The 18,831-nt window shown below is 46.4% G+C and overlaps 1 long non-coding RNA gene across 1 annotated transcript; it reads right to left on the bottom strand.

The window, feature by feature from the left end:
- Positions 1-1,817: 1,817 nt before the first annotated feature.
- LOC309352435 lies at positions 1,818-8,504 on the bottom strand. Its single transcript, XR_014161316.1, has 3 exons — positions 8,463-8,504; positions 7,253-8,092; positions 1,818-4,820 (listed from the first exon to the last, which is right to left on the bottom strand). It is a non-coding gene; the product is annotated as an uncharacterized lncRNA (long non-coding RNA).
- Between the last annotated feature and the right edge of the window lie 10,327 nt (positions 8,505-18,831).

An 18,831-nucleotide genomic window follows, 5' to 3' on the forward strand; every position in this document is an offset into this window, starting at 1 on the left:
AATCCTCTTTGAAAACCATCTTGCTCCGTGGCCATCAACGCCTCCTGTGGCAGGGAGTTCCAAAGTTTAACTGTGCACTGCATGAAGAAGGACCATCCTGAAACTTCAGTTTCATTGGAGGTCCAGGAGTTCTCCTGTTGAGAGAGAGAGAGAGAGAGAGAGAGAAAGCTTTCTCTCTCTCTCCACTTTCCCCTTGCCATACATTGTGTCTCCTTTTCCTCGCCAGTTTTCTAAACGGAACCCCCCCCCAAATGCTGCAACCATAGAGCTCCACAATCACCCCAGTCCTTTTGGTTGCCCCTTTCTGAACCTTTCCCAGTTCTGAATTATAATTTTTGAGGTGAAATTGAGAATCTTTTTGTGGGTCGCAGTGGGGAAACTGGAGGTTTTGTGCAGGGAGCACTAATTCTGTGTTCTTTTGCATGCATATCCCCAACCCTGACCCCGTTTAGCTAAGAAGGTGGAGATGAGGCATAAGAACAGGAAAGGCAACGTGGTCAAATGGTACCGAGAAGACTTCTTCATCCCTGGGCCTGCCATCTTCTACACCGACATCTCCAAAGTGGCCAAGGTAGGTGTGGCTTTTTGGACTGTTTCTTGCTAAGGCCGCAGCCAGCTCTCAGTTAGCAGAGGTTCCTCCATTCGGGCAAATGGGGCCCCACCAACCTCCTCAGGCAGCCCATGCCTTCTAGGGGATGAGGGAGAGATTCAGAGCAGTTCACATTTAAAGCCAAAGCTATCAAATCCAGGCTTCCTGAAACAATATGAGAACAGAAACATAACCCGCCTTTGAAATTCACACATCCTTGAGTTTTTCAGTGCCATTTCCCAGCCAAACAGTGTATACAAAAAGGATTGTGCAAGCTAAAAGTGTCCAGAAAATGAATATATTAGTGTTAATAACACATGGAAATGCATTGTGTTAGAATAAATCCTTCGAAGACAAGTGCCCGTTGGTCTAAACTGCATGCCAAATTCTTCTTATTTTAAAAGGTCACATTACACAAAACATTAGATAGATAGATAGATAGATAGATAGATAGATCCCAACCCCAAACTACTCAGGCACTGCCACAACTGTGAGCCCTGGATAGAGACCTGTATGCATTACAAGCTGCAACCTGCCAGGCCAATGGATCCTGCAGGAGAATTGTGGAGTAGCCCTAGCTGTGCATCTGATGGGCCACTGCGGTGAGGAGAGCTGCTTCCCTGCATGTCTGACCTTTGCTGGATCGAGGAGAGGCAGTGTGGTGCAGTGGCTAGAGAGTCTGACCAGGCGCTGGGAGACCTAGGGTTCAGATCCCCACTCAGTCAGGAAACTCATGGGGCCAGTCACGGTCTCTCGGTCTAAACTACCTCATGAGCATAAAATGGGGAGGAGAGAGAACCATGCATTGCCACCTTGGGCAGAAAAAGAGTATGAAAAGTTGACCCATTTGGTGCCCGTTTCATGAGGCACTGCCAAGCCAATGGGCTATGCCAGGCTTCCTCAACCTCGGCCCTCCAGATGTTTTTGGCCTACAACTCCCATGATCCCTAGCTAGCAGGACCAGGGATGCTGTGAATTGTAGTCTCAAAACATCTGGAGGGCCGAGGTTGAGGAAACCTGGACTATGCTAACACTGTGGTGGATGTTTTTGACATAATTATGAGAAAGAAAGAAATACACAGCCTGCAGGTTCCCACCAAATCTGACTTCGTTTGGCATTGATTGATTATATAACTTCTAGGCACTAACATGACGGGAAATCTGATGAGTTTGTGCTGGGCAAGAAATTGCACTGGAAAAGTATAATATAGTTGGATTAGACCTAACAACAAAAGTTTTGTTTCTGTACACTTGGACTTGAACAGAAACTGTGTTTCTTTCTCTCTCTAACACCTGGCATTAATTTACCTAGCAATGCCAAGGCGAAATGAATTGTCACAGTAGGGTGTGCTGAATTTTTCAGCTTCCAAATTCAGAAAGCGAGGGGTGCTAAAAAGTTGTAACATGACCTGGGAATTCAGATGTTGTTTGGGTGAAATGAATATGATTTGCTTTTGCTTGGTCAGTGAAATGAGTGTAAAATTGCATAGAAATCATTATAAACGATTGCTAGGAACTTAGTTATTTTTATTTCAGTATTAACGTAATTACCTTCCATCTTCAGAAGTTAAAATTCTTGGGTTTTTCCAAAAGCAGTTTTTTCTGCTTCTTCATCGGACAGACTTACCATGCTAAATGTTGTTCAGTCACAAAAATAATAGCAGATTTTAATTCCTCACACCCAAAAACATATTATAAACACATTTCATCCTCTAAAATGGCATGCGCTACTCAGGGAGCCCAGCTCACTTCCCAGGCTGCTTTTCTTTGCCATTGCAACCCCGCTGTTTTGCAATTCTCCTGTCCTGTCCATCAGCCCCCTCCAGATCTTGTTGGACTACAACTCCCATCAGCCAAAGTCAGCAGAGCCAATGGTAAGGGGGGGGGGTCTGTGTGTGGCAATCCTCCTCATCTCCGCATCAAAAAATGGCCAGTCCTGGAAACGTCTTCCACGTAAACAATACTGAGCTCGGCAACCTAATGGGCCTAACTCTGTTTCAGGCAGCTCCTTCTGTCCTTATCATGAGGGGCATTCGCTCCTGACAAGATGTAGCCCTGTCCCTCTTTTGAATTTATCTCTTTAAACATCTATGTGTGGTTTATAACCGTGTTCTTAGGGCAACTTACAAGAGGAGGGAGCGATGGCCACCAACTTGGATGGCTTTGAGAGAGGATTGGAGGAGAGGCTGTCAATGGCTCCTAGCCACAATGGCTCTGCTCTGCCTCCACAGTTGGAGGCAGAAATGCTTCTGAGCACCAGTTGCGGGAAACCAGAGGAGGGAACCGGGCTCTTGTGCTGGGGTCCCACTTATGGGTTTCCTGTTGGCGCATCTGGTTGTCCATTGTGAGAACAGGACTCAGGACATTGGCCTGATCCAGGAGGACTCTGCTGTGGTTCTCATGTTCCTTCTTCCATTGCAGCTCTCCTGGACCTTCAGGGTGACTTGGACGTGGCTGTGTCAAACGCTGCGGTGGCTGCCAGCGAGGAGCTTTTTAGACGCTGCGGGGGTCGGATCAATCCAAAGATTGTACCCAGCCAACATCTCCTGTCCATGCTAAAAAACAACATGGCAAGGCAGTGAGACCAAGAATTGGCATGCCCAGAAGGAGGTCTTCAGAAAACGTAGGCAAGCAGGAGCAGTGCTCCTTGCTTTTCTAGTGCCATAAAGAGCAGCTGCAGAGCAGCTGGGCTTCCATTTGAATTGAGAGCACTTGTAGAGAACTTAATGAAGATTCTAGACATTGCTTTCTGTGTGGTCTGCCTTTCTCTCTAGGAATCAACCTTTTCGCTTCAACTTTTCCCTTTCCGAATGCCATTGTTTTTATATGATGATTTTCTCTCCCCTGTCCCCTCCATCCAATGGAGAGCTGATCACATTCAGAAGGGTAGCATCCCTTACACATGCCTGCATACACAGAGTATAACCTAACGGGCAGGGGGACCTTCCTTCAAGAAAAAAAAGGAAAAGAAAACATTTGGGGCTGGGAAGGGGTCTTGAGACAGCTACGTGCTTCAATCATTTTCAGTAATATCTGTCAATTTGACTATGCATTGTCAGTCTGCTCCAAATTAAGGTTCAGAATATTCAGGACCTCTTGATTGAATGGTTGATTGATTGAAACAGTTCCTCTTTGAAACACCCTTGCGTTTTCCTGGCCAGTTTTAATCTTAACCTCATACCTGTCTGTGCCACTCAGGAAACAAGCTGGGATGCAATAGCGGCTTAGGAAATGAAGCAGCGGGAGATGATTTTACTTTTTAGAGGAGTCCCAGAGGAAGAGGAGGAGAATGTAAAAGAGTATTTAATTAACGCATTGTCTGAATGGTTAGGGATATAGGAGGAGGAGCTGTATGGTTCAGTTGACAGGATCTATCATGTTAAATCAAGTTTTGCAAAGATTAGGAAATTACCAGGAGACTGTTTGGTGATTTTTAATTCAAGATCAATTAAAGATAGAATAATACAAACCAACTACCAAAACAGATTACAAACTGGAGGAAGGAAATTCCAGCCTGTCTTCTTAAGAAAAATGCATAAATTATAACTTTCTAATAGACACCTTTGAGAAACAATAAAATACCTTATAGATGAGAAGTCCAAGAAGGAATTTCTTTTACATACAAAAATAAGAATCAGAGATGCAGAGACGTGGACGAGGCACAGAAGTTTTGGAAGAGATATAAAAATGAGGAAAAGCTAAACCAATGATAGGGGAACAGGGAGCAACAGGAGTGAGGAAGAGGAAACGTCCAAAGATATTACAGGTATTCAAGAAGAGAGAAACAAGATTCTAATTAAAAGATAAATATCAGAATGGCTGATCTCAAGATATTAATTTGGAATGTAAATGTTTTAAATAGTAAAACAAAAAGGAATAAAAGTAAACATGCAATCTTAAAACAAAATTTAGATATAGTTTGCCTACAAGAAACTCATGTAGCTAAAAGACATTAAAAAAGTGTTGATAAATAAAAGAATTGGAATGGAATTTATAACCTCAGATAAAACAAAGAAAAGAGGAGTAGTATTATACATTAAATCTAAGTTAGACCCAAAACAAGTATTTAAGGATGATCAAGGGAGGATGATAACGGCACAAATCACATCAGAAGGTGAGGAGATGATAGCAATCCATCTCAAGATGAGCATCTAACCTCACATTGGCTCAGCCAACAGCAATTCCAGCCCATCACAGACCCCAGGGCGTTTTCAGAACTTCTGTAGCCTCCCTTGAATTTGAAGAAAAAGGATTGAGTTGCATATCATCAGTATACTGATGACACTGCCTCCCAAATCTCCAGAAAACCTCCCTCAGCAGTTCCATTCAGATGTTCAAAAGCATGCTAGATGTAGCTGGTGAGCTGTATTTAGTCTGATGGGCCACAAATTGTGCGTAGAATCTTAGAGTTGGAGTCCTGCCCTCTCTGTAGAACCGCCTCCTCTCCGAATTGTGGCAATCAGCACTTGCTGCTTGTGCTGCAACTTGTACCGCCATTTAATTTTTTTTAACTGAGCTTTCCATTGACCTAGCAGCTGAGTTGTAATTTTATTGTACGTCTGTTTTCCTGTACACCAGCCTTGTTGTTGGCAATGGAATGGGGTAGAGAAATATTTTAATAAATAGAAATAGATATTAATAAACATGAAAGAGGTAGCCATAGAGCCTGGTAGTGCAAAACAGCGCCTAATCTATCCTCCTTGCCGGAGGCAAGATCTACCACGCCCAAATTGCTCATGACAGATGTCTATCGGGCTGTTCACAATCCACCCTATTACATGCAATTAAACCCTTGCCTTAAAAAGAAAATCCAAAAGAGCAGCCAGGAATAATAATAACCAAGTTATAGGTGTGCCTGGAAAGCATTGCACATAAATCATCTTTGTAGAATCAGAATAATTAAAGGCTCATATTCCTCTCCAAAGGACTGTGAACTGGCTCTCTTCCATAGTCAGCCAAATATTCCTCCCAAACTGAAGGCATCAGAGGTGGGTTATGCCAGCCACTGTACACATAGAAGGTTCAGAATATAGGATATTTCACCACCCTTATCTCACCCTGCTTCCCACAAATTTTTTGAGGCTCCCATTTTACAGATTGGAAGAACTGAGGCTAAGAATCAAGCCTCACAAGTTGCGCAAGGCTGATCCCCTCTGGAAATGATTCAGCAGGTTCAAAATGTCCACCCTAAATTCTGCTCAGCCTTCCATCCACAGCCAGGGATCTATTTCAGATCCCTGAAATAGGCTCCACAAGAACTTGTGTGGTTGGCAAAGCCAGGCATCTCTGGAGGAACATAGAATACTGACTTACACAGAGTTAGACCAGGTAGCTCAGTTTTGTCAACCCTGACTGGTAGCAGCTCTTCATAATTTCAGAATTTCCCAGCAATGTCTGCAGACTGGAGCTCTGGTTTTTGGCATGCAAAGCAGATCAGTCAGCCAATCAGTCGAATTTAGAAACCACCGGCCATCGGGAAAATACAAACAGCACAGAAGTGCATTTTGCCACAGGAGGTCCCCAGCAAACAGGACCCACCCCCTCCATGTTGTACGCTGAAATTCTGTCTGATCCATTGACTAAGGTGAACATGGAAGCTTGCTATGTGGTGAATTTATCCCAATCTATCAACAAAGAGCAGAATTATACAGGGAGCAATATAGCACACAATGAACAATATTTCCCTCCTCTTCTTAGCCACAGAAACGATGATTTGCAGGTGCTTTCCACCCAAATTATTTTTCATTCCATAAGACTCACCTGACCATAAGACGCACCTTGTTTTTAGAGGAGGAAAACAAGAAAAAAAATATTCTGAATGAAACAGTGGATGTATTATTTATGTGGTTCATGCTGTGGCCACAGACATGCTATGTGATCTGATGGTGAATTTGGGGTGACCAAATGCAAAAATCCTGAGGATCCATGGGCTTTTACCTTCCCCCTCCCAGGCAGCCTCCTTTATTTCTAGAGTCCCTTATGTCCCTCCTGATCCCTTGCCGATCAGCTGCTCAGCGGCTTTATTTCAACACCCCCTTCCTTCTTGTTTGCCTTAGTGTCTTTTCCTTAGCTGGAGCAGTTTTTTGCTGCTCCTTCTAATTTCTCTCCTCGTTGCTTTAATCTTCCTGCCTCCTCTCCTTGCAAGTATGCTGTCTTTACCTCCCCCCTCCCAGGCAGCCTCCTTTATCGCTAGAGTCCCTTATCTCCCCTCCCGATTGCTTGCTGATCAGCTGCTCAGCAGCTTTATTTCAACACCCCCTTCCCTCTTTCTAAAAAAAAGAAAAAGCACAATATCCTTTTTGCCCCTGGGCAATTCGGCTCCAGGGACCATGCATTCGCTCCATAAGATGCACAGACATTTCCCCTTACTTTTTAGGAGGAAAAAAGTGTGTCTTATGGAGCGAAAAATACGGTATGTTGTGGCCATTGTTTGAAATCTCAACACTGCAATTGCCTTCAGATTTCCCAAAATAAGAACAGAAGAAGAGTTTTCTGGATCAGGACAGTGTCCTGTCATGTCCACCATCTTATTTTCACAGTGAACAACCAGGTGCCCATGGGAAGGCTACAAGCAGGATGCGAGCACAAGAGCAACGCCCCGCTCCTGTGGTTTCTGGTAACTGGCATTCAGAAGCGTTCAGAAACAGCTCAGGACCGCCATACCTCAAGGACCTCCTCTCAGTGGCGTAGCATGTGGGGCACAGGGGTGGTTGCCCCAGGTGCAAATTTGTTAGAGGTGCAAAACTCCAACCCCAATGTTGCCTAAATACAGCTGCACGCTTCCATTGCTGGGCTCTGTTGAAAACGGCTTCATGTGAACCAGGAAATGATATCTCCAGACAATGGAACGACTCTCCTTATCTCTTTGGGTGCGATCTTCTGAGTGACTTGGACGCCATTAGGCAATTGAACATGCATGTGTATCCCATCCATTTCCCTCCTTCCCACGCCTCCTCTGTGTGGCCCTGGGCACTGGCAACCCACACTATGCCACTGCCGCCTCTCCCCATATAAACCGACCCAGACTCTAGGATCTTTCTCTGAGGCCCTTCTCTGTATGCCACCACTATGGGAAACAGGATTCCAGGCTAGGCAAGGGCTTGGCGTGATACAGCCATGCTCTCTCCTTATGTTCCTACTTGCTGGCAGAGTGACAAGAGCAGAGGGAAGGTAGCAGAAGAAAGGAATGCAACAGTGTAGGAGCGTTGCCTGAGTGAGACAAACTTCTGTGACAGCTTCCCAGTCCAGTGCCAACTAACCCTCATCAGTCTGGATCAACATGCCTTGCAAGCATCTAGCTGTGACCAGCTTTTATATAAACAGAGTTTCCTTGCGGGGAAACAACTGCCAGGAATACCTCTCTCTGGGAGCCTTCGGCATTCAAACCTGGCACACGGATGGCATTGTTGAAAGAGCGCTCTGGGCAAAACAGAGAAGAACAACAACAGGGATATCTTTCAGGAATGGCTGAGTGTTGTTTTGCGGCCTGTTTTAGGACTGTTTCTCACTTTCAAGGGACGCGGGTGGCGCTGTGGGTAAAACCTCAGCGCCTAGGACTTGCCGATCGTATGGTCGGCGGTTCGAATCCCCGCGGCGGGGTGAGCTCCCGTCTTTCGGTCCCAGCTCCTGCCCACCTAGCAGTTTGAAAGCACTCTTAAGTGCAAGTAGATAAATAGGTACCGCTTTATAGCGGGAAGTTAAACGGCGTTTCCGTGTGCTGCGCTGGCTCGCCAGAGCAGCTTCGTCACACTGGCCACGTGACCCGGAAGTGTCTCCGGACAGCGCTGGCCCCCGGCCTCTTAAGTGAGATGGGCGCACAACCCTAGAGTCGGACACGACTGGCCCGTACAGGGAGGGGTACCTTTACCTTTACCTCACTTTCAAATTCCCCAGCAGTTTGAGAGTTCCAGCGGCACACCATTTTCATGGGAAAATACGGAATCCTCCTTTGCACTTTGTTGGCATCTGTTTGTCTCAAGAGACACCCTTTAAGGGTGAAGTCCAACCATTGGAGTTACAGCACCTGCTGTGGCTGTAGAGACCGATACAGAAGAGACATGTTTTGTTGCAGCTGGGGCAGATGAAGGTGTCTGGTTGTGCTCCTTTTGATGCACCAGGGCATTTCTTCTCTTCTCTCCTCCCAGCGGTCATTCCTCTTCTGGTCACTGCTGTGGATACATGACCTGACTGCCTGTCTCCAGGCACTGCCGTCATCCGCCTGGGATTCCCACGCAGTGGAGTTGATGTTCCCAACCTTTCACATATCTCTCTCATCCTTTTTAAAGGGTGGGGTTTTAACACAAGCAGCGACAATTAGGGAAGCAAAGCTATCACAGCTCAGCACACAGCCTTTATGAGCCTTTGTGGTGCATACCATTCTGTGCCCCCATTTTTTGCTCTTGTCATTGATCTTTTAATTCTGACTAAAACATTGTTTTAAAAGCAAAATGTCTAAAACACCCTAAGGCGACTGCATTATTGTGGTATAGCATTATAGTATTCACCACAATGCATCAACTTTCTAGCAGTAGGGTGTTATACAGTGGTACCTTGGGTTACATATGCTTCAGGTTACACACTCCACTAACCCAGAAATAGTGCTTCAGGTTAAGAACTTTGCTTCAGGATAAGAGCAGAAATCGTGCTCTGGCGGCGCAGCGGCAGCAGGAGGCCCCATTAGCTAAAGTGGTGCTTCAGGTTAAAAACAGTTTCAGGTTAAGAACAGACCTTTGGAATGAATTAAGTACTTAACCGTTGTAGCACTGTATTCCATTCTGAAAGCATTTTACTGATAATTCAAATATCAGTTTAGAAAAATAAAAACAGGTGTCATAGGATGGTTATAATGGATGCATGTTGAATAGCAAATGCCCCCCACCCAAACACACAGCAGATACGTCCTTTCCACTGGACTATAGTGGAATATCATCAAAGAAAAAGCACAATACTCCCAATAGTGTACAAATCCAGTTGCAATTCTACATGTAGCTGAAGAGCAATGATTGGGTTGAACTAGTTCCTGCCTAGCCAGAAGCAGCTTAAGAAGGAAAACGGTGTTTGTTTGTTTTTTAGTTCTTCTTAACTTTATTTTTCAGTTTTTGAAAATACATAAAACAATCCCTATTAACATACAGGCAAATCTCAAGTTTTTAAAATAGTTTAGAGTTGATTACATCCATTTGGTGTCTTCTACTCTTTAAACGGCAGGGTTTGCTGATCAGAAGGTCGCGGTTCGTTTCCCTGCGACGGGGTGAGCTCCTGTTACTCGGTCCCTGTTCTGTCAACCTAGCAGTTCGAAAGCACGTCAAAGTGCAAGTAGATAAATAGGTACCGCTCCGGCGGGAAGGTAAACGGCGTTTCCGTGCGCTGCTCTGGTTCGCCAGAAGTGGCTTAGTCATGTTGGCCACATGACCCAGAAGCTGTACACCGGCTCCCTCAGCCAATAAAGCGAGATGAGCGCTGCAACCCCAGAGTCAGACACGACTGGACCTAATGCTCAGGGGTCCCTTTACCTTTACTCTTTGCCTTAATAGATTGCACCAGAGGGAGATGTTGGTTGTAGCTGGTGGCAAGAGAGCCACAGGGTTCTTTCCAATGAATAAACATGTCCCATACATGATGAGAAGCGATTTTTCATATCCAAAGCGCATGCCTGCAAACAACGTCACAAGGAGAATTCTAAGGAACAAGGAATCCCTTCCTGCCTTTGATTATCTGTGACACGATCCACCAAGAGCAATTTAGTAGGCTGTCCCTTCCTTGCGCCCTGCATTGGGTCATGGGATTAGCTACTGTGAAGCTGGAGGTGGAGTCAATGCCTTCCTATCAGCAGCCCAGCATCAAGCAGTCCAGCCAGGTGGAACTTTCAACAAGTTACGGCAATGCGTCATTTCTGAAGAAAAGCACTTTCCAACGTCACGCCCAAGTAAGACACACACACACGAAGATCAACAGATTGGGATAAATTATTGTTTTGAATTTCTGAGCCGCTAATTAAAGACGTTCATTGATGCCTGGGAAATTTAATTTAATTTAATCTGTGAAGCATATGACATGACTGGCGCTGTGTTCGACCCACCCTTGCTCCTCAGTTCCAGCGAAATTGCTAAACCACCGGCAACAAAAGGTTACAGGGAACTGAAATGTATCCGGTGGGAATATGAGCTGAAGCAGAAGTCATTGGAAATATGCCAATATTTACAGGGTTTTTATGCAGTCTATTAGCGAGGTGGAGTGGGGAGCCAGCCCAAGATTTTTGGGTACTTGAGATGGAAAATCCAAGCAGCACCCATGAATTAGCATCCTGAGAGGGATCTGAACAGCTGACTTAAGTACCTCCTTAAACTCAGAGACTTAAAGGCATTTCATCTTGGCTGGATAATTCCCATTGTGGTTTCAGCAATGGGAAAACAGTGTTTCCTCACAACTGCCACACTACCATGGGGAAATATATCTTAATAACTGTGGTCTCCAGGGAGAAGTAGCAGGTGTAGGTACACCTCAATTTTTGCTTCTATAGGTAAACAGTTGCCATTTATTCCTATGTACCCATGGATTGACCAACCTTGTCAATAGATGGCCTACTCACTAAAGATAGATCACAAAAGGGAGGAAGGTCCTCTTTCTTCTTCTGAAGACAGAGCTAGGGTCTATCCCAACTTTATAATTCTAGATTCTATGAAATGTCTTTGGTTGTCTAGGAATGTGCAGATAGTCTCTCCCTGTTGTTGCTCACCATGAATGCAGTTCCATGGAACAGGGGCAGCCATGCTAAAAGCTCTTCTCCAAGTTACTGTTGAGTGGCCTTCTGATACCTTTTGAACTTCAAGAAGGAGCTCTCTTGAAGACAGCATCTCTCAAATCATGCTAGGAAGTAAAGTCCTCCTGGAACGCAAATGGCTGGAGGAATTTAGACCTGGTCCTAAGGAAACATTTCCCCTCCTTTCCCTTGCTGGATCCTGGCTGGTGGACAGGCTTGTTGTCAGTGCAGCTAAGCTGGCTCAGAAACTAAAACATTTTCACCCAAAAAGAGAGGAGCACAGCATGGGTGATGTTAGGAGCTTTGATCTAGTTAGCGAAGTGCCCCAGTAGGGTACCAGGGAGAGAGGAAGAAAGATGAAGCCATAACCTTTTCAGGAAGGTAAGGTGCGATATTGATGCAATAAATAAATAGGTAAAGGTAAAGGGACCCCTGACCATTAGTTTCAGTCATGGCCGACTCTGGGGTTGCGGCGCTCATCTTGCTTTAATGGCCAAGGGAGACGGTGTACAGCTTCTGGGCCATCTGGCCAGCATGACTAAGCCGCTTCTGGTGAACCAGAGCAGTGCACGGAAATGCCGTTTACCTTCCCACTGGAGTGGTACCTATTTATCTACTTGCACTTTGATGGGCTTTTGAACTGCTAGGTTGGCAGGAGCAGGGACCGAGCAACGGGAGCTCACCCTGTTGCGGGGATTCGAACCGCCGACCTTCTGATCGGCAAGTCCTAGGCTCTGTGGTTTAACCCACAGCGCCACCCGTGTCCTAAACACGTGTCCGTGCAATGAATAAATACTTGCACTAAATAGTGATCATCATAAGCAACCTTTTCTTGCAGCAGAAAAGGAGACACATTTGGAAGCTCATCAAGAAAACCCCAAGGTAGGAAATGTGGGGAGTCTTCGAGTGGGAGCTGACTAAAAAGGTCCATGGAAAGAATTTGTTTATTTGAGAGATAATTAATAATGGGTTTTCTATTGCGCTGCAAGCTATGGGGGAAAGGTGCCAAATTGGCTGACGAGCAAAGGCATCCATACACCGTGGGGAACAGCTTGCCCTAACATCTGCCATTCCGTTGCCTCCTGACAACATCGAAAGTTGAAGTCTTTTCTATGCACAAAGATGGAAAGACGTATCATTAGCAGGAATGGAGGAAGGGCTGTTAAAGCGACTGGATTTAGCTGAGATGGTGAAGCTGACAACTTTAATCAGAGAAAAGCCATTGTCAACATTTACTAAAGACTGGAAACTTCTTGTGGACTTTTTGCATGAAAAAGAAAAGGAACTCATGATGTTTGGGTTTGAGGATTGGAGATAATGTTGGTTTATAGAAAGCGGTTTCACGGGGTGTTATTTTGGAGTGGATGTGTTGACTAATTTCTATATATACAGTAGCTGACAGATAAAGAATCAGAAGCTCTCTTTTTCTGTTCTTTTTCCTTCTTTCTTCCTATTTTTTTCCTTTGTCCTTTATCTTTATCTCTCTCTGTGTGTGTGTGTGTGCCTGCTTTGTGTTCTTATGTAGATTAGCCTTTTAGTTTTGATAAAAAGAAATTTGACAGTAATCTTTGTATTCCAAATAAATAAATAAAAAAATAAAATTGTCCAGTAGCACCTTAGAGACCAACTAGGTTTGTTCTGGGTATAAGCTTTTGTGTGCATGCACACTTCTTCAAATACAGTTGTACCTCGGGTTAAGAACTTAATTTGTTCCGGAGGTCCGTTCTTAACCTGAAACTGTTCTTAACCTGAAGCACCACTTTAGCTAATGGGGTCTCTACTGCTTCGCCGCCATTGCATGATTTCTGTTCTCATCCTGAAGCAAAGTTCTTAACCCAAAGTAATATTTCTGGGTTAGCAGAGTCAGTAACCTGAAGCATATGTAACTCGAGGTACTACTGTACTCTGAAATATTGGATTCTTGTCTCATTACACATGCTAAAGCTATTTTTGGTCATCTGCATACTATCCCTTGCTTTTTCCTGTAGGACTGATTGCAGTGATTAACAGTTGTCAACAGGTTTACTATACCCATTGAGTCAATCACTCATCTCCTACTATCCTTCTGAGAAATACCCCACCCTCCCACTGTATATAAGGGTCTGGTGACTTCTGTTTCAGAGTATCTGAAGAAGTGTGCATGCACACGAAAGCTTATACCCAGAACAAACTTAGTTGGTCTCTTAAGGTGCTACTGGACAATTTTTTAATTTAATTTGACCATGTCAGACCAACACAGCTACCTACCTGAATCTTTATATTCCTGTAGTTGAAAATCCTCTATAACCAGGCCTTTGGTCTTTAACTGTCTGTGACCTTTTAGATGTGGAATGTTTTTTAATGTATTTCTCATTCCTCTTGTACCTATGTGAAGTTTATTGTCTGGTTGGTTGGTTAGTTGGTTGGATGTACTGTAAGTCGCTTTGGGCAAGATTAAGCAACTAGCAAATTTATGTAGCAACAAAAACCCTTTGTATCCCTTCCAACTCTACCATTCTACTCTATGGATCCTTAGCTTGGATCGTGGTTGTCAAGCAAGCGACATTCCAGGGTGTGCAAGTTCTCCCAAAGGCCACTGACAGGTGTCTGGCTCTCAGTCCCATCCAGGCTGCAAAGAAAGCATGTCAGTGCCTGCATGAGTGCCATTGTTTCATGATCTCTTCCGTATACGTAGCTGCAGGTCACCACACATTCAGGTCATCTTGACAGTGTTGGGAAACACAGCTAAGAGCTGTCTCAGATTGCCATGTTGACCTGGGTGGGTGGACCGCGTGATCCAAGTGTTGAACCCTGGAATCTCTTGCTCTGCGGTGGATGATGCCAGCCGGGAATGCAATTCCTGAATCATATGCCTGGGTCTCTGGAAACGAAATAATAGCCTCCAGCAGCTGCATCAGTGTTTCCATTTCAAGTTGCTGCTCCTGGTATCATCATAATTGAAGTCTTCTTTTTCCCCAAAAAAATATTTATTAGTTTTCCACAAAATTTTAAACACACAAACAAATAAACAAACAAACATAAATCCTAACCTTATTAAAACTAATCTTATTAACATTGTTAATAATAATAATAATAATAAATAATAAATTTTATTTATATCCCGCCCTCCCCAGCCGAAGCCGGGCTCAGGGCGGCTAACAACAATCAACAATCAAACAATCAAATATTCACACATTCTAAAAATATTACATTATAAAATCAATTAAAATCAAATTAATGGCAACTAATTAAGCAAGATTCTAAGCAGGTTGCCAGAGGAGGGAGTCAGGCTGCGCCCTGACCAAAGGCCTGGTGGAACAACTCTGTCTTGCAGGCCCTGCGGAAGGATGTCAGGTCCCGCAGGGCCCTAGTCTCTTGTGACAGAGCGTTCCACCAGATTGGAGCCGCAGCTGAGAAGGCCCTGGCTCTAGTTGAGGCCAGCCCAACCTCTCTGAGGCCTGGGACCTTGAGGATGTTATTATTTGCAGACCGTAGGTTTCTCTGTGGGGCATACCAGGAGAGGCGGTCCCGTAGGTACGAGGGTCCTAGGCCGTATAGGGCTTTAAAGGTTAAAACCAGCACCTTAAACCTGATCCTGTACTCCACCGGGAGCCAGTGCAGCTGGTATAGTACCGGTTGAATGTGATCTCGCAGCGAAGACCCCATAAGGAGTCTCGCCGCGGCATTCTGCACCCGCTGGAGTTTCTGGGTCAGTCTTAAGGGCAGCCCCACGTAGAGCGAGTTACAATAATCCAGTCTGGAGGTGACCGTCGCATGGATCACAGTGGCTAGGTCAGGGCGAGAGAGATAAGGGGCCAACTGCTTAGCTTGGCGGAGATGAAAAAATGCCGCCTTTGTTATAGCTGTAATCTGCGCCTCCATAGAGAGGGAGGTATCGAAGATTACACCCAAACTCTTAACGGACGGTGCTGGCACTAGTTGCACCCCCGCAAGAGATGGGAGTTGCCCCCTCAATCCCATATCATCCCGCCCCAGCCAGAGGACCTCTGTCTTCGAAGGATTTAACTTCAACCGGCTCCCACGTAACCATCCAGCCACAGCTTCCAGACATCTCGCCAGTGTATCGGGGGCCGAGTCAGGATGGCCATCCATCAACAGATAGAGTTGGGTGTCATCGGCATACTGATGGCAACCCAGCCCAAAACTCCGGACAAGCTGGGCGAGGGGGCGCATAAAGATGTTAAAAAGCATCGGGGAGAGAATCGCACCCTGAGGCACTCCACACACCAAGGAGTGGCGCGATGACAATTCCCCCCCGAGCGCCACCCTCTGTCCCCGACCAGAGAGAAACGAGCGCAGCCATTGAAGGACTGTGCCCTGGATCCCCACGTCGGCAAGGCGGTGGTCCAGGAGTTCGTGATCGACCATGTCGAAGGCTGCTGACAGATCTAGAAGAATCAGCAGCCCCGACCCGCCTCGATCCAGCTGCCTACGGAGATCATCTGTTAGGGCGACCAGAGCCGTCTCGGTCCCATGACCAGCACGGAAGCCGGACTGGAATGGATCCAGAGCAGATGTTTCATCCAGAAACCTACCAAGCTGTTCAGCAACCGCTCTCTCAATCACCTTACCCAGGAATGGAAGATTCGAAACCGGGCGGTAATTGGATAGATCTAAGGGATCTAATGATGTTTTCTTTAAGAGCGGACGCACCACTGCCTCCTTCAGTTCCCCTGGGAATATCCCGGTGCCAAGGGACAAATTGATGATATCCCCCAGGGGGGCCCGCACCTTGTCCGGACACGCTCTAATCAGCCATGACGGGCACGGGTCAAGAGGACAGGTGGTGGGCTTTCCAGCTTGGAGGAGTCTGTCCACATCGGCTGGAGATATCCGGTCAAAATGGTCCAATACTGAACCCGAGGACAGTCGAGGGGCCTCCAGTTCCTTTATTGTATCCAAATTGGCAGGGAGGTCATGGCGGAGCAACAGGACCTTCTCCGCAAAAAAGCTCGCAAATGCCTCACAGCTGTGTGTCAGATTGTTATTTAAATTTGGCTGTCCTTCAAGGGACGTTAAAGACCGAATTATACTAAATAATTGCGCCGGGCGAGAGCTAGCGGATGCAATGGAGGCCGAGAAGTAAGACTTCTTAGCGGCCTTCACAGCCATCTCATAGGTTTTCATAAAAACCCTATAAGATGTTCTTGAGGCTCCGTCACGGGCACCCCGCCATACTCGCTCTAGCCGTCTGAGGTCCCGCTTCATTTTCCGAAGCTCCTCGGTAAACCAGGGAGCCCGGTTTCTGCGGGGTCGCAGAGGGCGCTTAGGTGCGATCTCATCGATGGCTGCCAGGAGCTGGGTATTCCAGCCCTCAACAAGCTCAGTCAATGAGTCGCCAGGGAGAGCAAGGTCCCGCAAGGCTTGACGGAATCTATCAGGGTCCATCAGCCTCTGCGGGCGAGCCCAAATCGGCTCGCCACCTAAGCAGGGTGGGGGTGGAAAGTCAATCCTGGCTTTCAGAGCGTAGTGATCAGACCATGGCACCTTCATCGAAGGAGACATGATCACATCTATACCGGCACCAAAGATCAAATCCAGCGTGTGGCCTGCTTGATGTGTGGGGCCCGAAACAAACTGGGAGAGCCCTAGTGTCGCCATGGAAGACACCAGGTCCAGAGCCTGTGAGGAGGGAGCGGCATCAGCATGGAAGTTGAAGTCTCCCAATACCAATAGGTTAGGGAACTCCAAGGCCCAGCCGGCCACCGCCTCCAGCAGGCCTGACAGGGTGGCTGCTGGTGCGCTAGGTGGCCGGTACACCAGCCAGACAGCCAAGCTCTCCTCGGAGCCCCACACTAGGCCAACACATTCAATGCCGGGGATCGATGGCGATGGTAGAGCCCTGAAAGGACAATCTTCCCGGATTAATAATGCCACCCCTCCCCCCCGGCCCACAGTCCGTGACTGGTGGAGGACAGAGAAACCCGGGGGCGCCATCTCTCGTAAGGTAACAGTTACCCCTTCGCGCACCCAGGTCTCCGTCACACAAGCCAGGTCGACCCCCTGCGAGGTAAAGAAATCTCGCAGAGTGGCGGTTTTGTTGCCTATAGACCTGGCATTGCACAACACCAGTGAAGGAGGTGAGTAATCCTTGCTCACCCTACCCTCGTCTCTCGGGATGGGGCGCAGATTGGAAGGGGTACGAGCATATCCGTATCTCGATCCCCTTCGCTTATAACATCTGCCCCCACCGCCATACCTCCCTTGCCCCTCCACGGTAGCAATCCCAAGCCTCATAGTAACCTCCATTTACAAAATAGAAAAAAACAACCAAAAAACAATTGTGCCCAAACAAAAACCAATCCCCACCCACTCAATATCCCACCCCAAAACAGAACAAGATAGAACAAAACAAGAATACATAGATAAAACCCACCATTCATGGTGGTACAACAAAATAAGCAATAAAAACACGTTTAAAACACATTAAAATATATAAAACATCTTTAGCATTTGCTGCAGCAGCACCGTCCTTATCAGGGAGGTGAGCCTGGGCCCCGCCCCCTAGGCCAGATGGAGTTGGCCTGAGGAGGGAGAGGCCTTACACTCCAAGCACTCACGATGCAGCAGCAGCAATGTCCCTGGCCTCAATGAGGCCTCTTAAAGCCGTGGCGAAGGTGAGCCTGGGCCCCGCCCCCTAGGCCAGGTGGAGTTAGCCTAAGGAGGGAGAGGCCTTACACTCCAAGCACTCACGATGCAGCAGCAGCCTGGGCAGCAGTTAAGTGGCTTCCTCATATCCCCTTGGTTGAATTTCAGTGTATATCATTTTAACGGTTTTCCAAAACCTATATTCTCATAAAATTAACTTAGTCACTATGATATAAATTATGGGCCCCCCATCATTTGAAGTTAGAGCTTAATAATTATTTCACTATTAATATACTACTTCTTAATTGTATTTCAGTTCAACAATTATTTGATAAAATACATATTTTGTTATGTGCAAATGGCTTTAGATACCTCTGAGGTCCATAAATTACCATGTAGCATATATTCAACACAAAAAACAGTGGCAGTTGGTTGTTGACAAAGGACAGCTGGGCATGTAAAGGGCCCCATCACCTTCAGTAGTTTAGGGGCCTCATCCAGCCTCAATCCGGCCCTGCTCAGGACCCATGCACAGAATGTGCAAAGGCACTTGCCATGCCCCACCAAAGGCTGACACAATGAATTGCCACCTGCAGAAGGACTTCTCCATCCCGACCAGCTAGGCACCACCCACAAATACAGGGCTTTGGAGTCCCAGTCAGTCACCCACCAGTCTTCTCCCATCCCTTCCCAGTGTGGGTGCATCACCTTCCATGAGCACCTAGCAGAAGCGGGCCTCCTCATTCTTCCAACCTTCCATCCAGTTCTCCACATTTCTGCAACGATTTCGTGAATTCCCGTAAACACTGACCAGCATTTTAGTGTGAATTTCTCCCAACAGGCACATTGTTATGCAGTTTAAAGTAATGTGTGCCTCTTTGCAAGCCATTTCCTC

The sequence above is a fragment of the Podarcis erhardii genome (genome assembly GCF_964252035.2).
Source record: "Podarcis erhardii genome assembly, chromosome: 11".
Classification (NCBI taxonomy): Eukaryota; Metazoa; Chordata; class Lepidosauria; order Squamata; family Lacertidae; genus Podarcis; species Podarcis erhardii.